General features: G+C 34.4%; 1 non-coding gene across 1 annotated transcript; it reads right to left on the reverse strand.

Annotated features, from left to right (window-relative positions):
• Window positions 1-5492: 5492 nt before the first annotated feature.
• On the reverse strand, window positions 5493-5599 carry LOC121208427 (small nucleolar RNA R71). Its single transcript, XR_005903455.1, has one exon. It is a non-coding gene; the product is annotated as a small nucleolar RNA R71 (small nucleolar RNA).
• Between the last annotated feature and the right edge of the window lie 1018 nt (window positions 5600-6617).

A 6617-nucleotide genomic window follows, 5' to 3' on the forward strand; every position in this document is an offset into this window, starting at 1 on the left:
GCTTAGTAAGTTTTAAGCAGTGTCAACAGATAACAATCAAATTATAACATAGTTGTTCGTATATTTTATTTCACTCTTCCTTCGGGCATACCATCCCTTTACCGAATATGCACATCTCATCATATACAATAGGCAGATAAACTTTCACATAAAAGTGAGCTCATGTGACATAAATATATTGTATGATTTCACATAACCTCTCACACCGATCCGATGTAACATAATCATAGGAATAGTCTCATAGATTGCTCTCGTATGCATCACATAACTACCTTATGATTTAGTTCAAATCAAGCTCACATATAAACTTGGAGTACATACCTGTTTAACCTTTCGCATTGAATATATTTATAAGCAATTCTTATTACGAAGTCTTATAGCTTTAACCTCTACTCGGATTATCGGCGAGACCTTTAGCTCAGGCGAAATCTCCACACGAAGTTATCAGGTCTTACCCGGACAAAATCTCCACACGTAGTCATCGGGTCTTACCCGGATTTAATCTGCACACGTAGTCATCGGGTCTTACCCGGAATATATTTCCAAGTTTCATGTACATTTAATCACATGTTACAACATTCATATCGACTGTCATATTTGTAATTCATTTGCCTCATCAAATATCTAATAATACACACCTTTCACATTGGTCGTTCGGCCACAATATACGCACATCGCCTACATATTTCACACTAGCCATTCGGCTTTACCACATATACATATCTCATATATATATTTCACATTAGCCATTCGACTTTACCACATATATGCATGTTCATATTCACCACATTGGCCATTCGGCCTTATCACACATATGCATGCTCACATTCATCACATTGGCCATTCGGCCTTATCACATATATGCATGTTCACATTCATCACATTGGCCATTCGGCCTTATCTCATATATACACATTCACATTCATCACATAAAAATCCTAAATCAAAATATAAATTTTCATGTATTCACATCACAATTATCCAAATATACTTCACATACCACATATACTATCATGTATACACTTTGTCTTGGCCGAATCTACATCAATCATTTTCCAATGAATAGTTCAATTTCACGCCATACTATCATTTCATATTCGAATACTCATAAACTTACAATTTCACAAATTTTAATATCAAAGATCCGTCTAACACTCATATATCGTTTTACAATATCACGATTTAGAATTCACGTATGGGTTTAATCAATAGCTTATGAGCAACTAAAACAAGTTTTATCCATGTTTACAACAAAATCACATATTCACTACGAGCTGTTTTCCTGAGCAATAGTCACTAAATTATTTATAACTAGAGCTAAAAAACTCAAAATCAATTGCCGTTAATTTTCCCTGAATATAGACTCATATATCTTCCATCCATAAAATTTTAAGAATTTTAGGTTTGGCCAATAAATACCAGATTTTTCTTAAAGTTTCCCCTGTTTCACTGTTTGACTAATCTGACCACTCTTCACTACGAATCAAATTTCTCATTGTACAGAATTCAAAATGTGTTCTATTGGATTTAATTTGAAACTATACTCATTAAGGAGTCTAAGCATATAAATTTTATCTTATAACCATTTTTTTTACAAATTATAATGATTTTCTAAAAACCGAACAGGGGATTTCGGAGTCATTCTGACACCGTCTCACTCAACTTTAAATATCTCTTTATAGGAAATTTATTTTCTCACACGGTCTCTTTTATAAGAAACTAGACTAATTAATCTTTGATTACATATTTTATTCAGCCTATAATTCCACACCATCAATTTATGGTGATTTTCTAAAATCACGTTACTGCTGCTGTCCTAAGCAAAATATTACAAATTGCTCTTAAATTTCCAAGTCCAAACACTTATGAACTCACCATTTGAGTCTAAAACATATCATGGCCACATCATATCTTATTAAATCAACTCATTGTGTCCTATTATGATTGAATTTACTCAACGTTTAATCACTTAAAACTTACCTCGGAAGTGGTCGACGACTAGATATCCACGGCTATTCGTTTACTTTCTCTTTTCCCTTATCCGACTTTGATCCTCTAAGCTCTTGAGCTAAATCAAACAATTTACTTCCCAATCAAACACAATCACACGGCATCCATATACATTTTAGAACCGTTCTTAACATATTTACTACTCATTTACAAACAAAATACTCATATCACATTTATAAAACTACCTTTCATAAACACTATGTATAAATATGCATTTCTTCACTATTTACTAAGTCAAGCCAAACCACATGATTCATTAATCGTTAATATATGTATATATATACAGCATTAACAACTTCACTTAAGCTTAAGTATAAAATTTGGTCTTACCAAAATTTGCACATTTTACCAAAATAATAACTACCAATTTTACACATAAGTGCCGAATCAAATCATACCATAGTTACAATATCACTTGACTAATGAAATATCCAAAATATCAATCTATCATTTACCAAATTCATAAACCACATATAAGGCACATTTTAAACTCAAGCATGTAACTTAACAACTTAACCATTAGTTGCATAACCACAAACAAAACATATCATAGGCATGTAAAAACATATTTTACCAGTTGATAGCCAAATATAAATATACAACCCTTTACCATTTCCAAAATACATACGCATGGCCAACCTTTTAACCATATATTCGGTCATAAAACTTATTCTTTAATAATTCAACCAATTTCACAATTTAAATCAAAACTAATTGCATCATTTATAACCGTACCTAAATGAACATCAAATAGTATACAAAACATATTCATACGTTAATATCTCAAACCTTACCTTAACAACCAATATGCAAGATATCACATATTCGTAACTTAGCTTATGAAAGCATATGTATTATATCATAAACACATCTTTTACCAATTACCTTACTTAAGCCAAATTTTATAATCAACCCCCAAAAAAAATACCACAAATCATACTTCCAAAATGAGCTACTTTCATGGCCGATTATATTTCATCATTAACATATCTCATTTTCGAATCATATAATCAACATCACAAACACATCACCAAAACACAAATCATACCTATCATATAACAAGCATAACAAAATAAACCAACCATGTCAAATATAACATAATTTGATCAAACCTTGAAACCAAACTTAACCAAATAAACAAGCCATTGAATGATTAGAACTTGAACTAACCACCTTCTTTATACATAATTTTCCAAGAATTTCAAGGTACTTACCTCTTCCAAACCTCCTCCAAGCCGAACATGAAGCAAGAGAACTCCTCTCTTCTTCCTTTGATTTTTCGGTCAAGAAGAACAAAGAGGATGAAGCCTTTTTCTTTTTTTTTTCTTCTAGGTACGGCAAAAGGGGAGGGGAGCAAGGATGAAACAACTTTGGTTTCTCCTCCCACTCCCCTCATATTTTATTGTTCTTCCCACAACATGTTATCACAAATTGTTTATATTATGTTTTACCCATCCCATTTTGTCTATCCTCAATGTCATGGCCGGCCACTACTAATTAAGTGGGGGAATTGACATGCAAGTCCACCCTTTTGATTTCATGCACTAATTGATCCTTATAGATTAACCTATCACATTTCAAAAGTGTCACACGTAAGTCCTATTAACTAAATTCACATGCAATTAACAAAATTCAAATATGAAATTTTCACACATGCATATATACATATAATAAGCATCAATTATGACGGTTAATAATTCTTATGACTCGATTTTGTGGTCCCGAAACCACTTCCCGACTAGGGTCACATTAGGGGTGTCACATAACCCTATTCAGAAAAGGCCAATTTTGGGGGATCTTAGGCATTTGAAAGCCTCTTTAAGCACCTGAGGAGGCACTTAGAAGGGGGACGCAGAGTAGGAAGCAAGGAATTACTCAAGGAAAGCCGATTGATCCATCCCAGAAGTCGGATTCATCATCAAGACTGAAGATCTCCCTTCAAGTTCCTTCAAGATTTTTGGGTTTTCTTATGTCTTGTTATCTTTATGCTTTTGAGATGTTTTCTTTCATAAGTATGAACTAAACCCCCTAAATACCTAAGGGGAATGAAACCTAAGACGGATCTTGTTATTATTATCTGAATTGTATGATAAATATTTCACTTGTTCTGAATTATGTGTTCTTAATTCTTGTTTTGATATTCCAGGATATTAATTCATGTTAAGCTCTTATTCAAAGGAGGAATAGACCCTGTCTAAGAGTAAATTTGTCATAATTAAGCGGAGTTGATTGCACGCCTAGAGATAGGGTGATAAGATTTTTCTAGATTAGGGTGAAACCTAATAAGGGAATCCATAGATCGAGTTAATGCAATTCTAGGGTGTTAATTAGAAAGAGATTTCAATTATTCAACCTAGGGTTAGACGTTATTAGTCTCGAGAGAGATAATAATATAACTTAGGGATTTCTACAGATCAAGTCAAATGAATAAATCATCTGATTCAGAGTCAAATAATAAGTGAAGTCTAGGTGGATTTTTCCTTAGGTATTGTCTTAATTAATCGAATTTTCCTAAAAGTATTTTACCAAATTTTCTTTCTGTGCATTCTTAGTTAGCAATTAGTTTAGATAACCAAACCTCTTAATTTTTAGGCTAGATAATAAAAAGGAAGTAAATACTTGTACTCGTAGTTCCTTTGGGTTCGACATTCGGTCTTGTTGAACTATACTATTTTTTGATAGGTACACTTTCCTTAATCGTGATAATAAGTTAGTCTCAAGAATGATTCTTTCATAAATCTTTAAAACCTGTCATGAATATCACGTATTAAGTTTTTGGCGTGGTTGCCGAGGAACTGGGATATTAGGAACACTCGATTTTTATTACTTTATCCATTTTACTTTTATTGCAATTTAAATTTTTATTTACTTCTCTAATTCTTCATTTATTTTCTTCTGATCGATTTTTCTAGTTTATGACCAGAAGAAACCCGTCAAGACCATTACTGTTTGATAGTGAGCTCGATCGCACAGTTTACAGAAACTGAAAAGAAGTAAGGCGAAGCTTACGATACACAAAAGAGCAAGAGGATGATCTTCAACAGAACCGAAGAGATGGCTGAAAACCAAGAAAATCCACTACCTCCTGCGATTGCTATTAATCAGAATCCTGCTCCGCACACTATGTATGATTATGCTAAACCTTCTTTAACAGGAACTGAATCGAGCATAGTTAGACCTGCTGTAGCTGCCAATACTTTTGAACTGAAACCTAACATAATTCAAATGATACAGCAATTTGTTCAGTTTGATGGTTTGCAGGACGAAGATCCCAATGCTCACTTGGCAAACTTCTTAAAATTTTGCGACACTTTTAAAATAAATGGCATTTCTAATGACGCCATTCACCTTCGGTTGTTTCCCTTTTCATTGAGAAACAATGCTAAATAGTGGTTGAATTCGTTACCATAGGGGTCAATCACTACTTGGGAACAAATGACCGAAAAGTTTTTATTAAAATATTTTTCGCCGGCTAAACGGCTAAATTATGTAATGATATCTCTTCTTTTGTGCAGATGGATTTAGAAACACTCTATAATGCATGAGAGAGATACAAGGACCTTTTGCGAAGATGCCCTCACCATGGGTTACCACTCTGGCTACAAGTCCAAACGTTTCACAATGGCCTGAACCCTTCGACTCGGCAGATGGTTCACGCAGCTACTGGTGGAACCATTAATAATAAGACACCTGAGGTAAAACAACCTGCGTTATAACGTCGATTCGGTTACCATGCTCTCTAATCAGGTAAAACTCTTGAATAAGAAAATTGATGGTTTTCTTAGTTTTTCATAGGTTCACCTAGTAATGCAGTGCGAAGCAAGTGGAGGTGGATCAAGCAATTCAAAATACCCACCTTATGGCCACAACATGGAGATCGAGCAGTTAAATTACATGGGTAACAATCCTCGATCTCAAAACAATCCTTATAGCAATACTTACAATGCAGATTGGAGGAACCACCCAAATTTTTCATGGGGAGGCCAAGGAAATCAGAGACCACCAACCCCTTCAAGCTTTTAGCAACCACCATACCAGCAGGAGAAAAAGCCAAACCTTGAGGAGATGCTAACCAAATTCATCTCGGTGTCAAAAACTCATTTTCAGAATACTGAGACGGCACTCAAAAATCAACAAGCATCAATCCAGGGGCTCGAAACTCAGATTGGACAGCTCGCCAAGTTGATTTCTAAACGACCACAAGGTAGCTTGCCAAGTAACACTGAACCCAACCCAAAAGAGCACGTGAAAGCAGTTACACTAAGGAGTGGGAAAGTGTTAGCTGAATCTGAAAAGAAGCCACCACAAGAAGTTGACAGAAAGGAGGTCGAACCCGAAAACAATGACAACTTAATGCTAAGAGAATATAAATCACCAATCCCATACCTAGAAAAGTTGAAGAAAGACCGCATGGATGCACAATTTGGTAAATTTCTTGAACTTTTTAAACAACTGCATATTAACTTACCTTTTGTTGAAGCTATATCACCGATGCCTACATATGCAAAATTCTTAAATAAACTTTTAACAAACAAAGGAAGTTTGAAGACTTATCTATAGTGGAGCTTAATGAAAAGTGCTCAGCAATACTCCAAGACAAACTGCCA

This window comes from Gossypium hirsutum, chromosome A01, assembly GCF_007990345.1.
Source record: "Gossypium hirsutum isolate 1008001.06 chromosome A01, Gossypium_hirsutum_v2.1, whole genome shotgun sequence".
In the NCBI taxonomy this organism is placed as follows: domain Eukaryota; kingdom Viridiplantae; phylum Streptophyta; class Magnoliopsida; order Malvales; family Malvaceae; genus Gossypium; species Gossypium hirsutum.